This window comes from Tenrec ecaudatus, chromosome 1 (genome assembly GCF_050624435.1).
Source record: "Tenrec ecaudatus isolate mTenEca1 chromosome 1, mTenEca1.hap1, whole genome shotgun sequence".
NCBI classification, from domain to species: Eukaryota; Metazoa; Chordata; class Mammalia; order Afrosoricida; family Tenrecidae; genus Tenrec; species Tenrec ecaudatus.
The window spans coordinates 95,338,228-95,357,585 of record NC_134530.1 but is presented as its reverse complement, the minus strand read 5'-3'; positions in this window follow the sequence as shown (position 1 = coordinate 95,357,585).

Sequence of the window (19,358 nt, the reverse complement as noted above, 5' to 3'; positions counted from 1 at the left end):
CATTTCTGCATCTAGTGTGCTGTCCCCATTCATGTCTCCTTGGGGGCCTTTGGGCATTCTTCTCTTTATCCGGCATGTTCTTCCCCAGATATCCACACGGCGTTGTCCTCCTTTTGACGTCTTTACTAAAACATTATCTGTTTGAAAGCCCTTTTTTCAGACCTCTTCTATAAAACAGCCCACACTCCCTCCCTCCCTCCCTCCCTCCCAGCTCCAGGTGGCATCATGAAGCACCTACAGAACGGCCCCTGACCTAGTTGTTGTGAATGACTTCATTGGATTTCTGTTGGGGCCCACACTAAAAGGTAAGCTCCATGGAGACGGAGATGCTGTCTGTTTATTCACCGTCTCACTCGATTGTTGATCGTTGCTGTTCAATTGGCATAATCTATTTCTCGCACGACTTCTGGGCCTCCTTCTAGATCATTGTTATGTTTGAGTTCATTGTTGTAGAGATTGTGTGTGTGCCATCTGCCTTAGACTGGGCTCAGTGGAGAAGCAAAACCAGCGATGCGTGTGTGTGTAAATTTATATCAAGGAAATGGCTCACACTTGTTAAAGAAGGTTCCAAGACCAAGTGCAGCCAGATTCCAACTCTGTGGGTCAGACGTTAGGCTAGAGGTGTCTCCTGACTTATGTACCTGTGGGAGCTGATAAACCCAAAGTTGGCAGGCTTCCAGAATCGACAAGTCATATGACAGGTGTGGTAATTCAATTTTATGTTACCATGTATTGGTATTGGGGTGGAGTCCAACCTGTCAGTCAGGTCACAGCCTCCTGGGAGATATGGCCTTTGTTGTAAGGAGACACTGGGGACCCCTTCTCTCTCTCTCTGCTCCTTCGCATTCCTGCATACTGGGACTCAGCTACCGGCCACCTGCCATGTTTCCAGGGACTTTGCATCCAGGCAACTCTGCACCCACTGCCCTGTGAGCTTCCTGTATCCCACTTCACCCTTCTTAAGTTGGACTGGGCTGGGATGCCTTCTTGATATATGGTTACTTCTTGTTACAAAGCTCTTTCATATATATATGGTTTTGTTTCTCCAGACAGCCCAGACTAACACAGTAGGCCATTGGCTCAAGTCCAAAGAACCAGAGCCCAAGAAGTCAGAATGCAGGATCCAGACCCAGCCAAACGCAAGCAAGATTCCCAGAGTCTATTTATATTGGGTTTGGGCCACACTCCCAAGGAAACCGCCTCTTAATTGCATCAGGGCATTGTCATTGCATCAGGGCATTGTCCTGAGGAAGGGGGGTTGCATGACACCCTAGTCTTCTCACAACTGCTTGGCTGCTCCCCGTGGGTTCCATCATAAGGTTGATTACATTTGTGCTAGGTCACGTCATGAGGATTACTAGGCTTCGGCCAAACCACCTAGAATCTTAGCCCAGCCAAAGTGCCACAAACCCCAGCTCTCACAGTGGCCCTACAGGTATGTGGAATACCAGTGCCAAGCTTCCAGCGTCGCAGCAACTGACAAGCCACCATGGCACTGTAACTGACAAGACAGGTGGTAGGCATTACCCCTAGGGCCCAGTCTAGTGGTTGCCACTCAGTAGTTGCCTGGGAAATATTTGTTACTGGATGCATGCCTGAATGAAGGAGTCCATGGATCCTTTAGGGAGCTGTTTGTGTCTGTTTCCCCCAGTTTTCCCTTCCTCAGTCTTCCAATCACATACTCTCCTCTGCGGCCTTTTCCAAGACCACCCCCCCTTTCTGTGTCCAAATTACTTCCTGTGCCCCTCACTTCACCCCACCCTGCCTCCAGGCATTCCCTGCCTCAGGAAGTGGGTTTGCTGACTAGCCCAGAAAGATGTGCTGTCTCAGAGTGGAGTCAGTTGTGAAGAATGAGCCCACAGTGAGCAAGACAAAGTGCCGTGGGAGAGACGGATCCTTAGAGAGGCAGCGACATCTCTTTGGGGGCTGGGTCACAGAAACGCAGGGAGTGTGGGAAGACAGGGGAGGGACTGGCCACCCACTCCCAGGGCTGGAGTTCCCCTCAACCAGAGCTAGGCTCTATCACAGAGCCTCTGCCTGTATAAAGCATGTCTGGATGACGCATAGCTAATCTGGTGGCTTTATCCTGAACAGAAAAAGTACCTGGAAACTCAACCCCGGATGAAATTGAAAGCATTCTATCAGTCAAGAATTCCCATTTGATTACATCAGGGAAGTAGCTTAAAGTCAGCAGGGAAGGGCGTGTGGCAGGGACGGGTGTGATTAAGAGAGAGTGGGACACCTCTGCCTGCTTTCAAAGGTGAAAAGAATTTGATGATGGTGATTCCCAAATCCTTGTCTGTGAAAGGAAGGGCTTCCCCAGGCCCGCTCATCTGCCCATCAGAGCCCCAGGCTCTTTCTTGTGTTTTTGATTTTTTTATAACCCCAGGTGTCTCCTGCTGATCACAGCTCCTGGATCGGATTGAAAAAACCATTTTCAGAAAGAGAATAAGCAGAACTCTCTGTGGAAACCAAGGGAGAGAGACCCCACATCTTTCTTTCCTAATCTGTGGAGATGTTGAGTGTTTGACAGGAGAGTTGAGTTCCTCTCTGAGAGCAGACATGACGTGTGTGTGTGTGTGTGTGTGTGTGTGTGTTTTATGGAGTCCTGGGTGATGCTGGCCTTCAGACCCACAGCTGGCTATTGGAGCCCACACAGATGCCCCTGACAAGATAGGCGTGAGATTTCCTTTCCCAAAGGGCACATCCTTGAACCCCTCTATGGAGGAGTTCTACTCTGCACGCACAGAGTCTCCGGGAGTTGGAAATTACTTGATAGCAAGTGAGCACAACACATGCACGAGTGTCTGAGAGCATTTTATCCACGATGCCCTTTAGAACAGAAGCACATAAAACAAAGCACCGCTGCCATCCAGGCTGTGCATAGCAGCCCTAGAGAGGACGGAGCACAGCCGCCCCCTAAGGGGGTATGTATGTATATATGTATATATATATACACACATATATGTATATATACACACATACATACAGTTTTATTGGCAAATTAGCACATATATACCATTCAATAGTTCAGTCACATCTAGAAGAATTGGACAATCATCACCACAATCAATTTTAGAACATTTTCTCTTTCATTAATGCTTAAATCACCTTTACGATGAGTTGTGTGATCACAGTCAGTCCCAGTGCTCCCTCCCCACTTCCACACTCATTGTTTACTCCGGAGCCCCCTCACCCGCCCTATCTCCTACCTCCACACCCCTCCGTCCCCTATAAAGCCTGCAACAGTTATTACCTCAGGGAATCCACTCCTCCTGTGCTGCACAAACTGGGAGACCAAATAGAAACAATAAAAAACAAAAAATAAAGTGGCAAATATAAAATAATAATATAAATATAAGCTTACAAATAATGAGTAAGAGTGAAAAGACCACCATCAATACTGAAAACCCAGGGATGAAATTTTGTCCTGGAACAAGCAAGAGCTTCTTGCACCAAGAACAAATTCAGGTTGGGTCAAGAGGGAGGTCAACTGACCATGTATCAAACTTGGTCCAGCATAATCAAGATTACAATTATCTATGTTTAATAGCAAGGCTGTTCTAGACCTTTAATTGTGCCTAGAGGGGATCTGCCAGCAGCTTAATCTGACTAGACACTCTGCAGATGGGTTTTGGACTCTCACTGTCCTCCAGAGTCCTCTACAAATTGAGTGTTCCCAATTTTAGCACTGATACTTTTCCCTTCATCATATTTGAATTTTGTTATTGTCATCTTTGGGTCACGTAGACTGGTGTGCTTCTTCCATGTGGACTTAGTTGATTCCTCACTTAGATGGCTGCTTGATTGAATACAAGCCTTTAAGACCCCAGACACTACTCCAATTGATAGCCGGGCACCGTCTGCTTTCCTCATCACACTTTGCTGCAGTGCCCTGATCTTCAGTGATCTCGTCTTGCAGGTGAGTATCCAGCAGGAAGGCTGTACATCTTTACAGGAGCAGAAAGCCTCATCGTTGTTCCCAGGGAGTGGCTAGTGACTTTGAACAGCTGATTTTGCTACAAGTAGTGTTGCACTAGGGCTCCTAAGCACACACATCTAGCTTAACACATAATGGGCGTCCCTGAGTGAGGCAACCGTAAGCTCTCAACAAGCAACCAAAATGTTGGCAGTTCAAACCCACCGGATATACCTCAGGGGAAAAGGCTTGGAGACGTGCTTCCAAAAGCGCACAGCTTTGAAAACACTACGAAGAACATGTCTTCTCTGCACTCACGGGGTCACGGGGATCTAGAATTCGCTACGACAGCTGGTTTTGGTGGACCACGTGCCAGGTGCTGAGCTGCAGGCTCAGAAGGCATGGGCCCTGCTTTCACAGAACTTACAGTCTGGTAGAAAAAGCACAATTTTGTGCAAATAATTACCCTTCAGGGTGACAAGGTCTATGCTTAAAGTACAAAGGTAGCTGGAGACAGAAGTGACTACCTTAAGAAAAGGCAAGTGTTTAAGGATGTCTTCTCAGAAAGGGGGCTGATTTGAGTGAAACCTGCGATCTTCTCTTTAAGGAGCCCATGCAAACTCATGGAATGACTCAATGCCAACCCATAACGACCCTATAAAACAGGGGAGAGCTGCCCCTGTAAGTTTCTGACACTGTAACTCCTTACGGGAGTAGAAAACCCCATATTTCTCCTACAGAGTGGCTGGTGGTTTCAAACCGCTGACCTTGCCATTAGCAGCCCAAAGCACAACCACTATGCCACCATAGTGGTCCTACTCACGGAATAGACAGACTTCTCTAACATACCCATCAGTCTATGAGTACATAACCAGAGCATTAAAACGTCTTTGTGGCTCATTGTAGCATTGCTGATAATAATTAACAATGGGAAGCAAATCTTAATAGAGAGTTGTTAAATAAATTACCCTGCATAAATATAATGGTGGTCATATGGAATGTTACAAAACTTTACAAGTAAACAAGATCCTAGATTGACTGTCATGGGAAGATCCCCAAGACCTACTATGACGTGGAAAAATGAAGTGGAAGAACCAACCCACTTATCCCAGAAATAGGCATGTGAACAGCTGAGGAGCCCTTGCTGTGCAGCGGGCAGGTGCTTGGCTATTGGAGCCCATGAACTGCACCGCAGAAGAACGAGATGGCACTCTGCTTCCTGAGAGCTTACAGCCGCAGAACATCTATGAGCAGTTCTGTCAGGTCCTATAGAGGCAGTTGCTGGGGTCATAATCAACCTGACAGCATCACTCAAGCTCCCTGTCATTGAATTGATGTGGATACATCGTGACCCTGCAGGACAGGGTAGAACTGCCCCTGTAAGTTCAAGGCTGTACATTTTGACAGGAGCATAAAGCCTCAGAGCAACTGGTGGGTTCCCACCACTGACCTTGCAGTTACCAATACAACTCATAGCCCATGTCACCACCCGGGCTCTTTACTTGACAGTATAATTGCTCATTTGGGCATGCATAGAAAGAGCACCGCAAGAAAGCATGAAAACTAGCCATCTTCGTGACCTGGAAGGATGAGTAGACGGGTCCATATTTTATTGTACGGTTTTGTGTATTCGTTTGCCTTTTCTTGTTGTTCGATTCCATTAAATCCATTCTTACGCATCGTGGCCCTGCGGCAAAGGAGTAAAACGCTGCCCAGACTGATGGCGTTCTCACCCTTGTTGCTATGCGCAAGCCCATTGTTGAAGTCACGGGTGTCAGTCAACCTCATTCAGGGTCAGGGTCTTCCTCTTTTTGCTGTCCTTCTCCAGGAGCTGGTGTCTCCTGATACTGTGCCTACTTGACAAGAGGTCTCGCTATCCTTACTTCGAAGGATGCTGGTTCTACTTCTTCCGAGAGAGGTTTGCTTGTGTTTCTGGCAGTCCCTGGAATGGCCAATATTCTCTGCCAATACCGTCATTCAAATATATCAGTTCTTCTTCAGCCTTTTTAATTCATTTTCCAGCATCTGCATGTATATGAAACCATTGGAAGTCTATAGCTAGAATCAGGTAGACGTTAGTCCTCTAAGCAATATTTTTTGCTTTTTAACCCTTTTGCAGCAGATTCGTCCAGTGCAATGTACCTCCTGTTGTCTTGGCTGCTGCTTGCATGGACATTGATCGCGGATCTGGGTAAAATGAAGTCCGTGACAGCGTCCATCTTTTCTCCCCTTATTGTGATGTTGCTTATTTGTCCAGGTATGTTGAGGTATAATCCCTCTTGTAGGCTATAGTTCTTGATCTTCATCAGTAAGCATTTCAAGTCCTCTTGGCTTCAAGCAAACAAGGTTGTGTCATCTTCACACCGAAGGTTGTTAACAAGTTTTCCTCCGATGCTAATGCTGTGTTCTGCTTCATCTAGTCCGGTTCCTTGGATTGTTTGCACAGCATACAGAATGAATAAGCATGATCGTAGCCCTGACGCCCGCCTCTCCTGATTTTAACCCTGCACGTGCCCTGCTGTTCTGTCTGAAAGACCACCTCTTGGTGCAGGTCCAGGTTCCACATAAGCACAATGCATGCTCTGGGATTCCCATCCTTGGAAATGTTATCTATAATTTGTTATGATCCGCACACACTAGAATGCTTTTGTGCAGTCAATAAAACACTGGCAAACATCTAAGTAAGGCAAACATTTTTAATATCTGTTGTGTGACCAACTGGTCCACCTCCCTGGGCCTGGGGCCTGGGGCATCTGCTCAGGGTGGCTGAGTTTACTGTGGGGATATCACACCTGAAGAACATGCCTCCCTCCATCGCCCCTGTGCTATGTCCACCAGGCAACATGCCTGCTCCTACAGTGGCCTGGTCACTAGTCATGAACACAGTGTTTGCTTTGTCACACTGGTGGCTAAGAGTTCTAAATTCAAAAGGTAGAAGGCTTGGCTTCAAGTCCCCGAGTTTCACTCACTATCTCTTTGACCTTAGAAAACTTAGTACCCTTTGCACCTTAGTTCCCATCACTGGGCACCAGGAGATCTTCCAGCTTTTGGCAAGCAACCAAGTGTGTTAGCCATTTACACTACCCAGGGACTTACTATCATTAAGTGCTCAACAAATCATAGCTTCACATTGAAACAGATCAGTAATAAGACTTGTAGTTGACTGTGCTCAATTGATCCCCACCCAAACCAGAGAACCCCCTAGGTGACCTTTCGTTGTGGCCAGTTTGCCTATCTGCCTCATCTAACTTGATGGATTTTTTAAGTTTTTGTAAAATTTAAAAAAAATGAAATCCAGTTCACATCATGTCAAATAGGAATGAATGATGGAATTAGTAGATCTAATCAGTAGTGTTCATTTTCAGTCCATCAGATTCCATGTTCTCTGCCGGCCTTCATCGTGTTCGACATCCATACTACACATCTACACACACACACACACACACACACACACAAACATACATACACACAGGCCACAAGTTGTGCAGAAGACCTGTTCCACTAGAAGAAAACCAAATGGAAATAGTGACCTTGAATAGAAAATTAGATCTATTTTTTTTGCATTTTATTAGGGCCCATATAACTCTTATCACAATCCATACATATACATACATCACTTGTATAAAGCACATCCATACATTCTTTACCCTAATCATTTTCAAAGCATTTGCTCTCCACTTAAGCCCTTTGCATCAGGTCCTCTTTTTTTCCCCTCCCTCCCCGCTCCCCCCTAGATCTATTTTTTAATAACAACATTCATAAATGCATTTCTTAAAGTTGATGTTTGCCCTGTAACATGTGTCTACAGAGTCACGTGAATTAACGTAAGTATTTCTTCATCATCAAATTAGTCCAATGGATACTTGTCGTTTTTGAATACCCTGGATTTTCTCCCCTATTCAATCCTAGGGAATTCCTGCGTTCTATGGATCTTGAAAGAAGGTGAGGAACTGATTGACTTACCAAAGCCGACACCTTTAGCCCCACGGCCTGGCCTCTGGGGCTCCAAACGATTCTTTAGACTCAGCCACTTGATGCTCTCTTCTGGAGCAAATGGTACAAGATACAGGCGCACCAAAAAGGGTCTAAACCTCACAACTCCGGCATCTGGTGGCAGCCCTAAGCACTGAGCCTCCCACGCAGTGATGCCAGCGGCAGGTCCTGACCAGCCAGTCCTTCTGGCAAGGCTCTGCCTGTGTTCTCAGCTGCCCCGTCTACCTTGGTTCCTGCCCATTATCCATGCCCAGTTCTCCAGGCTTCCTGTTGATTCTGCGAGCTACCTGATATCCTTTCCGTAAGTTTCTATTTTACTGAAGTTAGTCAGAGTTGGTTTCTATTTATTTATAATCAGGCCCTCTGACCAGAACTAACAACTGCAAGTGATGGAGAAGTTAGGAGCCAGGCATGCGTCTGACCTTTTTACCCAGACATCCGACTTAGCGGAGAAAGCCTGGCGATCTGCTTCTGAATAGCCGTCACTGCGACGCCCAGGGAGCATGCTCTGCTCGTCTGTGCTTGGGGCTCTCCATGAGCTGGTGTCGACTTCACCACAACTGGTGAAAACAACACAACTCTCAGAGAGAAGAACCGCTCTTCCCCTGACGAATGAGAGCATGGAGGCTCGTTGAGGGTAAGTCCTTACTCCAGGTCCACCCCTAGAGCAGGCACAGAGCCCAATTCAAGCACAGATCCATCCATCAGCAAGGCTCTTCTTCCTGCTCAGCCACCCGGGGATCTGTGGACGCACTCACTAGTTACTGCAGATGTCTGATACCTCGTCTCAGGTAATCCTTACCACTCCATGAAGTTGTAATTTTTAATCCCTATTGTACAAGGAGGAACCTGAGATTTAGAGGGATTAAAGGTGATTTTTTTTCAAATATTTATTGTAAATCTTAAAAGTGTACATACCCTTTAATCCAACCATTCCAGATCTAGGCCTGACCCCAAGAGAATAATCAGAGGTAGGACCAAAGATTGTTCACTGGACTATCATTTGTTACAGGGAAACCAGCAGGAAGCAGTTAGCACGTGAGGGAAACAGTGTGATGGAATCGTATGCAGTCATTTCCAATCAACCGATGGAAAGAGACCAGTGGTGGCCCAGGCCCTCGGGACAGGGGAGGACTGACTACAAAGACCTGTGTGGGAACTTTCAGATCATGTTGGAAATGCTCTAGAACTTGAGTGTGGTGGTGATCACACAGGAGTGCACACTTGCCCGGCGCTCATCAGATAATTCATTTCAAATGGGTACACGTGCGTAAAGTGTTATCGCTGTCAGGCGCAGCAGAGTTCATTTCCATCGGAGCCACCTCATGCGATAGAGTAGAGCATCTTCGTTGGATTTCCTCGTGGGTACAATTGATGGGAGCAGGACACCAGGCCACGCTTCCATGGGGTCCCTGCGCGGGTTGGAATCATCGGCATTTTGGCTGCAGCCAAGTGCCTAATGGCTGCGCCACCAGGGTACCTTGTAAACAATTACACTTCAACAAAGGTTGTGTGGGATTTTCTGTTTTTGGAAAACCTTCTGGAGAAGAAAATCATCAAGGATAATGTTGATAAAATCATAAGTGACAAAGGTCACAGAATGACATCGATGGGGTACACGTTCCTCGGTGTGTGACATGTACAGAGAAGAGCTTAAAAGGCATTCTCCCAAAGTAAGGCCAATTGTGCCTTCCAGGTGCTGGATGCTTAGATCACTGGGATTTTCTTTCCATGTCATAGTGGTCCTATTTCCGATGGATCTTGTGTTCTTTAGGAATCAGAAGAAACACTCAGAACGTTTAATGAACTTGCCCTGCATCGCACAAGTATTAAATGGAGAAGAGGGGGTAGAAGTGAGGACTCCCAGCCATGTTCATTGTCCCTTCTCCTAGGTCTCAAGGATCCCTGGGGGTGTAGGGACCCTGGGGGTGTAGGTACCCTGGGAGTGCAGCGGTGTAGGGACCCTGGGGGTGTAGGTACCCTGGGGGTGTAGGGACCCTGGGGGTGTAGGGACCCTGGGGGTGTAGTGGTGTAGGTACCCTGGGGGTGTAGCGGTGTAGGGACCCTGGGGGTGTAGCGGGTTACCTGGTGGACTGATAGCTGTAAGGGCAGCAGTTTGGAACCACTAGCTGCTCCTTGGGAGAAAGAGGCAGCTTTCTGCTCCCATAGAGATTTATAGTATCCAAACTCACAGAGGCGGTTCTACTTTGTCTTATAGGGTCTCTATGAGTGAAAGGTCTACGCTGCACCAAGAATTGCTGTAGACGTGTTTTGGCAAGTACTTAGTAAACGTGCTCTTGCCTGCTAGGAATTTGAACCCTTTACAGAAGGGGAGGGAGAGACCAATGCCATCAGGCTGGGAACCGTGAGATGTTTCCTGGAGGTGGAGTCTGTGATGAGCCAAGAAGGATGAATGAGATCATAACAGGCAGGGCTGCAGGGGATGGTGGTGCAGGAGGGAATGGAGAGATTCCAGGCCAGATGGGGAGAAAGGAGATAAGATGTGTAGAAGGTGGTGCTGGGTGATGAGGCTACAGGGGAAACTGGGGCACACTGTGCAGAGCCTTGAATGAGGCCAGAGCAGGTAGATCCAATCAATCACTTTACAGATGCCAGGATGGAGACACCCACAGGTAGGCATTATTTAATCCACGTTCCCTTTAAACAATATTTGAGTTATCATTCAAACGTCAGAATTCAAAAGAAAATAAAACACCATTTTGCAAAATCCAACTTAGAGCCCCTTTGGGAAAACACAAGCATCTCTGGGTGGTGCTTTGGGACAAGTGTTGGACTCCTAACCTCAAGAACTGCGGTTCAAACCCACCAGCAACTCCTCAGCAGAAAGATGAGGCTACCCTGCTCCAATAAAGATTTAGCCTCAGTACCCCTATACAGGGTCACTATGAATTGGATACCATATACAGGGTCACTATGAGTTAAAATCAACTCGATGGCAGTGGGTTTGATTTGGTTTCGGCTGAGAAAGCATGCACGACAAATGTACCTGTACCATCGTCAGCCATACGACACCCACATTGCCATGATCCACTCATCTACCTCTCCTCTCCAGACCATGGATCAGGGGCTTCTTCAGCTTCGGTGCCCATCACAATGTGTACCTGAGACTCAGAGTAACGGGTGCTCAGAGTTCCTGGGACTCAGGCAGAGGGTAGTGACTTGTACCCTAGAGGAGAGGAGCTGGGACAGGGCAGAGTAAGTGGGCCAAGGCTTCTATGGAAGTGTGAGTGAATGGTTGCGAAATGAATGACAACACATCTTGAAAAGAGATCAAAGAGAGGATGTGTGGTGTCATGATTAGCATATGGTCTTTGAAACCTGCTTGCTTGACTTTGAATCCAGATTTTGCCACCCATTGCCTGTGCAACCTTGGGAAAGTCACTTAACCTCTCTCTGCTTTGGTTCCCTTATGTGTAAAATGGAATCCCAAGAGACGCTGGCCGCTTCGCGTCATAGTGAGAATTCAAAGCACGTCGACCACTGCTTGGCACATGAACAAGAACCCGCTGCCACTGAGTTAATTCCAACTCACAGACCTGATAGAGAGTCTTGGAGACTGTATATCTTTAGGGGAGCAGACAGTCTCATCTTTCTCCCAAGAGTGACTGGTGGGCTCAACACCAGTTGTCAGCAGTCCAGTGCGCACCCCACTATGCCACCTGGGCTCTGGCACGCTCTTGTCATTGTGGAGTGCCCTCAAGTCTGTCCCAACCCATAGCAACCCTACGTACCACAGAATGATGCCATCCTCACAGTTGTCCTTATGCTTGAGCCCATTGATGCGGCCACTCTGTCAATCCATTTCGTTGAAGATCTTCCTCTTTTTGGTTGTCTGCTACTACAGTAAGCATGATGTCCTTCTCCAAGGACTTGTCTCTCCTGATCATACATCCAGTGTACTTGAGATGAAGTCTCACCATCCCTGCCTCCCAGGAGCATTCTGGCTGGACTTCTTCCAAGACAGATTTGTTTGTTCTTTTGTTTGTTCGTAGTAGTTTCAATATTTTTCACCATCATCATAATTCAAAGGCAGTGGTTCTAGTTCCTATTCACTGTCCAACTTTCATGTGCATATGACGCAATTGACGATGCCATGGCTGGGGTATGGCACGCCTTAGTTTTCAGAGTAACCTCCTTGCTTTTCAACACTGTAACGAGATACTGACAGTGCCGAAGAGCTACCTAATGGAATCCACCTTTGTATTTCTTGACTGCTGCCTCCATGAGCATTGAACAGGAATCTAAGCAAGACAAGATCGTAGACAACTTCAACTTTTCCTCCATGTATCATGATGCTACCTATTGGTCCAGTTGTAGGGATTCTGGTTTCCTTGACATTGAATCCATACTGACGACTGCACCCCTTGATCTTCATCAGCAAGGGCGTCAAGAGTTCCTTATATTCTGCACGCAACATTGTGTCGTCTGCATGTTAAAGGTTGTTCACAAGACTTCCTCCAATCCTGATGCCCTGTTCTTCTTCATCTAATCCAACATCTCTGAGTATTTGTTCAGCAAACAGATTGAACAAGTCCAGCCTTTGAACCAGTTGTTGATTGCTTAACCATTTGTGCCACCAGGGACTCTGGTATAAGGGCTAGATGTTGTGAGTGTGCTAATCCAACTTGCTTATTTGTGAGGTGAGAAGAGCGAAACCCCAAAAAGGGAAGTGGCTTGTCCAAGAGAGCAGAGGGAGCTGCAGATAGAGCTGGGAACTTTGCACCTAAGAATCAATACATCTTTGTCACGAAAGGACTAACTGCTTGGCTGTTTGCCCAGCGCCTGGCGTCGTCCTGGCCCTTGTCTGGGGAACATGGGGCAGGCCTGTGTCCACCACTAGGTTGGTAGGAGAACTTGCTAGCGACCAGTGAAATTAGGGATGTATTCCTGGCCAGGCAGCTGAGGAAGGGAAAGCAGTCAGGAAGCAGGAAGAGCAGCCTGGGCTGGGTGAAGAAGGCAGGAGGTCTTTGGAAGAAGAACAACTTTCCATTGGCAGGGTGGAGAACTGACTAGGATAGTGGCGTTCTGCCTGTGTGCATCTGTGGGTGGTGTGTTCGAGAGCATGTACTTGTGTGCCTGCACACACTCTACTCCATGGGCTCTGCCTGCACATCACAGTGAAAGGTAAACGGCCTTCGGAATCAAATCATCTTTGTTACAGTGCCGACTCCATACTCAGCCCTTGAGTGACTTTGGAAAAGTCATTTGCTGTCTCTTAGCTTTATTGTCTCAATGTATAAAACAGAGGCAAAAAGACCTAGCTTCTGGGGTCCTGAGGAGTCAGGGGGTTAAAAGCTAATGCATGAGAACAACAGAAGATCAATTCAGAGCAGCCCCTCTCCTTCTCGTCCCGTTGTGGGTTCTCTTCTCTCACCAGATTTGACCCCCCAGATCGCAGTCTTGTCATCTCTACCTCGGTCATGACGCATGGGCTGCAAACTGGAGCCAGAGAACAAAGCGAACACAATAACTGGCGGAGTCTAAATGATCTCCCCTCTAGACTAGATTTTGCCTAGGGTAAGGGGTTGAGGATGGAGGGTAGAGGATGCAGTGAGGAGGATGGGGGAAGGGCCTGAAAGGAGAGACAAGCCCTGAGACATTAGGCGTGTCTGACCCCCAGCAGGGGCTGGACCCATTGCAGTGTTAACTTTCCTTTGCTGGAAAGGGAGGTGCCAACCTTTGTCCGGCATGACTGAGTGCCAGGCTCTGTGATAAATGCCAGGATGCAGCCTTGAGCTGCACACGACTCTTGCTGGTCACTTGTCATACCTTAGCAGGAAAACAAATCATTGTAATGCAAATCATTTTCACGAACATAAAACATAGCAACGGCATCCAGGACAACACAACGAGGACTGCGAAGGAGTCCTATGGCAGGTAGACTTCGGACTTTAAGGCAGGCATAGGAAGCGACCTGGGTAGCCACCCAAGAGAGAATGGCTTGCGTTCTGAAATGGTGGGAGTGGGAGATAGTGGGGAAGAGGAGGCTGGAGGGGAAGGTGGGGGCCGGATGACAGAGAGACCAGGTGAGTCTTGGTCCTGCAGTGATGATGAACCAGTCCAAGGAATGGGGGGCATGTTCAACATTCATGTCCAAAAGGTCCCCTCCGGGCAGCAGGCTGCAGGCTGCCCTGGAGCCAGTCTGCGGGCAAGACAGTCTGGTCCGGGAGAAAGGACACGAGCCGGATCCAGAGAAACCGGGTGTCTGCTTTCACGCAGGCTCTTCTTCTGGAGTCTCAGCGTGAGCCTTCCCTCCCAGGGGCCTGTGACCCTGGGCCATGCGCTGTGATGATCCGTGTATTTGTCTTCAGTCCACTGCCGGGTGGGAAGCAAGCTCCCATCTCTGCATCCCAGGAGCTGGTGGCTGCCTCACAGTCGGCGCTGATGGGTTCTGCAATCCATGGGGTTTGGGCAGAGGGGCCTGGGCCCGGGCACAGCATGTGGCGCAGTTCAATAGGGCAAGCCAGCCCTCCAGCCTGCCGCTCACTCACTTCCCCTTCTTGATTTGTCCTTAATCCAACTGTGCACAGAAATGTCTTGACTGCCTCTGTATTGTTTTGTGAATCAACAGTGGAGTCAAACCCTTTCTCTTGCATGTTTACCAACTGGCACTTTAAGGAAATAACCCATACTCAGGGGAGGGCGCACCAGCTGGTGGTAGTTGGAGTTAGCCTGCCCGGTTGTTTATTTCCCCTCTAATAGAGAACCTGATAATGGTTGAGCTTTAGGGTAATTTTCCAGAGGGGAATTTGCCAGTCCACAAAGACACTTGTGGGCAGGATTATTCCCCTCCCACCCCCCACCCTTCCGCAACTTTCCCTCGGCTGCTTTCTGTTGCATCTGCGTGGGCACGGACAGGGCAGCTGCAGGTTAACTGGGACTGAAAAGTTGTTATCGCTTGACATCTGCGCCAACCGCGTATGTAAAACGAGCTGATTCCAGCAAGCACATGTCCCGGGCTGGGGCTGGCCCCCGCTGGCATTCACCAGGCGCCTGGGAGCTGCATGCTGCCAAGGGGCCCAGAGCAAGGCAGGGCCGGGGCCCCGTGGGGGGCTGGAAGGACTGCCTGTGAGACGGGTTGGGATCTGTGGGCAGAGAAGCCAGGCAAGAGAGGACTGTGAGTCCCAGGCAGCACCTGTTCCCAGGGAGTAAATAATACTTTGCCCTTGTGTAAGAGCGCCTGTCTGTCGCCTAGTGGCATGCAGTTCATCCTCCGTGTGGGCCACCAGCCTTGAACCAGTATGCTGCTGGATGGAAATGTGCTTTGGAAAAGAAATCAAGGCTCCTCCCTCTCTGCCCTCTGCTCCTGCTCAGCTCTAGGTCCCCCGTAAGCCCCTAGTCCACAGCTGCCACACAAGGCAAGGCCCCCATGGTAGGCCAGCCAAGTGTTGGGGTCTTACTGCCCCCAGGTCCTGACAGAACTGGGTGACAGGGGCGTGGAGTCGGAGTGTGCCCTCGGCCGTGGGCCCAGGAGGACAGGTGCCTGCAACTCTGACCTCCCACTGCCGCCCTTCCCTCGCCTCCCCTCCTGCTTGCCTCTCTGTTTACAGTCTATTTGCAGGACAATATTTGAAGAATTCTAAATATGGCTGTCGTCACCCCGGCCTGAACACCAGGCCCATTGTGTGGGAGGAGTATCAGTAAGGTTTTAGAGACAAGGTGAAGAACAACTGGTCTGTTTGGGAACGAATCCATGCTCTGCAATTACTTGGGCAACCTTCCTAATGCCGCGACCCTTTAACACAGTTCCTCATGTGGTAGTGACACCCCCCCCCCCAACCATACAATTATTTTCATTGCTACTGCATAACTGTAATCTTGCTACTGTTATCAATCGGGCGACCCCTGTGAAAGGGCCGTTCGATCGCCAAAAGGGTTGCGACCCACAGGTTGAGAACCGCTGTTTCATTGATTGAAGTAATAGCATGAAGGTTCAGAACCCAAACACAGAGGCCAAACTGCAGCCCAGCCACTGGCCAGCAGCAGGACCTTGGCAAATTCCTGTGTCTCCATTTGCAGGGTGACCAACTCATGGTTTGCCCAGGGCTTTCTGAGTGCTGGAAACCCCCTCGGCCGTGGACACATGGAATGGTGGGTCAACATAGAAGGGGATGATGATGGTACTTAGCGTCTCTATTGTGAGGTAGAACTGAGCAAGGCAGGGTTTAGTCACAGTGGCTGGCGCATAGTGCATACTGAGCCAAGTAAGCTATGATGATACCATTTTTGAAGACCCAAAAGTCTGTGCTGCACTGTGCACCCTGCTGTGGACTGCATGAGACACAGCTGCAAACATGGAAATGTTCAAATGCTGTAGAATTTATTATTGCAGCTCCCCTGATAAAGTAGCTAGTGTTATCTTTATTATACTGATGAGGAAATTCAGACTCCATGGGAGCATAGACTTACCGAAGGTCAGCAGCTAAAACAGAAAGGACAGGAACCCAGGTCTCCTACATCAACCCTGAACCCTCCCCTAGGCCATCTGTCTCCCTTTAGTAAATTCATGCTCTGCAGTAAGTAACACATATACCTTTTCGATAGGTGCCCTGGGGGTGCAGTGGCAAGCAGTGCAAGCCCATGAGCTGTTTCACAGGAAAAGGGTGTGGTAGTCAGTCTGCTCTCATAAAGACCTAGAGCAGTGGTTCTCAACCTGCGGGTCGCAACCCCTTTGGGGGTCCAACGACTCTTTCACAGGGGTCACCCAATTCATAACAGTACCAAAATGACAGTTATGAAGTAGCAATGAAAATAATTTTATGGTTGGGGGTCAATACAACATGAGGAACTGTATTAAACAGTCACAGCATTAGGAAGGTTGAGGACTACTGGTCTATAGCCTCAGAACACCTATGGGCAGTTCTATGCTAACCAATAAGGACACTATGAATCAGAATGAACTTGACAGGATTTGAGTTGGGTTCTTATGTCAAACTATCCTACTTCTGGAATTCCATTACCTTACTCCCCCAGTTTACCAGCCCTCCTCTCCTACATCTAGCAAATCCCCATTTCCCTTTGATACCCAGCTCAGATATCAGCTCCTTTAGGAAACTATGCTGACCTTTGTCAGCTCAATTAGGCGTCAGTGCTCTCTGCTTGTTAATATCCTCTGTGCGTGTGTCACTGTGGTTACATTTGCTTCACAGGATTGTAAATATTTGTTGATGGATTGTCTCTTGTGAACTTGAAGGTCAGGATTCTATCTTTCCATTCATGCTCTCCGCTCCCAAACTCAGAACAAAACACAGTTTCTGGCATATAACAGGTGCTCTATAACCAGAATTGAATTCACTTAGCGGTGACATAACTTGCATTATACTCTGTAATAATGATAGCTACCACCACTTGAGCACCTATGCAGGATCAGGCATTACACTAAGCATATATAGTATCTCATTTAATCCTCACATAAAACTCGTGAGGTTTGATAAACAACAGAGGGAGACGGTAAGGCTCCACCCAAGCTTACCTGAGTTAATTCCGAATTATAGCAACCCTGCAGGACAGAGTAGAGCTGCCCATGCTGTTTCCAGGCCTATAAATCTTTACAGACCCAGGCAGCCTCATCTTTCTCCCTCAGAGTAGCTGGTAGGTTTGAAGTGCAAACCTTGCAGTTAATAGCCCACTTAATCTACCATGCCACCATTTACCAGAAGACCCAAGGAACTGAAATAGCTTTCTCAAGATCATGTGGTCCCTTATTTTTGCTTATAACACACATAGAACTCATCAGAAATTAAGGAGTTAGGGGCTTTCGGGGACTGCAAAAAACTATATAACTTGTATGGCATTTGCATAAAATGCAGTAAGCTGCAGATCTAAACTTTGAGTACAGCTCTGTTTGATTTGGGATCTGCATTCTTAACCCTTGGAATTTTCTACGACGATCTGTGGCAGTCCACTTCCTTGCAATGCCAAGCACTCACACCGCAGTAAGCCCTGTGTAGAGTGGCAGCCCATCAGAGAATGCAAACTATGCATGATGGAGAGCAATGGAAAAGCACACCCTATTCGAGGCAGAAACCCATGAGACCCAGAACAAGGAGGCATCCCCGCAGAGCTCCAGCTCTCACAGCTTCATGGGTGGTGTGGGGAAAGGGTGACAGGATTGGGTACAGGTGGGTCGTTGTCCTTGAGCTCTCACAGGCCAGCTGTGGTGTTTTGGTTTTTTCCCCTTTGTTCAGGAGCTAGCACAAAAAGTTCTTCCTAATTCCAGGGCTCAGTTTCACCTTCTTCCTTCCTGGCCCTTCTCACCCTCCAAGGGCAAGGTGAGGTCTGAGAAGGCTGAGGAATTCAGCTGAATTGTCTACTACACATTCCCAGCCAATCAGGCCTGGGGGTTTCCAGACCACACTTTCCTAGAACTGTTCCAGCTACGAGCTACAGTGACTCAGTCCGTGGAAAACCAAAGTTGCTGACGGTTCCCAGGAAGTCAGATGGCTCTACACCCCACGTCTTCCAGCCAGGGCAGAAGAGCACAAGCAGCCAGTCCCTAGGCTCCTCTGAGCCCACTTGAGGAGGGAACGGACAGAAGGGCCTGCGGAGGAGCTCTGCCCCAGGAGTGCGAGAGGGTCGAGCTAGAGGTGCCATTGTTGCTCCCTTGACCATGAATTCTGACCTGTGACAAGTCTCAAGAATGGACGAGGAGTATGACTCGGGGATAGGCTCGAGGTCTTGCCCCCACCAGACTTGACTCCAACGTAGTCTCAACAACCACGCTACTTTCTGTGCCACCTGAACAACTGATGTGCCCCTTCTGAGCTTCAGAAAGGGGATGGCGTGACTCTCTGAGAAGGAACATGCCATCGGGTTTGTGGGCTCCCAGGGGGTTCTGACTCAGAATGGAAGTGGCCCCGCCCGCACGCTCGGTCCCTGTGCTGTTGGAGCCCATGGCTGCAGCCACGGTGGCCACCCATTTCCTTGGAGAATCTGCCCTCTCCTTCTGCTGGCCCTCTGCTCTACGGAGCGGGAGGTCCTTCTCCAAGGACTGGCCCTGCCTGGGGACCTCTCCAAAGTAGTCAGTATGAAGTCTCCAAGGCCCAACACCCCCCAGGAATATCCCTGGCTGTCCTTCCCTCCGCAACAGGTTTGTTTGTTCGTCTGGAAGTCCCGTTTCCCATCAGTCTTCTCTTTTGTCATTGTCTATCAAGTAGGCACGTGACAAGGTAGCGGGGGAGTGGGCTCCCGGATATGAGGTGGTCAGGAGCTGAGCTGGTTCCTCCTGCTCACCAGCTACACTGACACATTGTTCCCGGGTGGAGTGGCACGCACGCATTCTCCTGAGCAGCAGGCCTCAAACATGTGTTTTCTGTGGGCTGGTATCTGCAGGAAGGACCAGTTTAACCCAGGCCTATTGTGTTTGCAGCTTGTGTGTTTAGCCTTGGCAAGCTGAAAGTGCGTGACCCTACAACAAGTCTCTAGG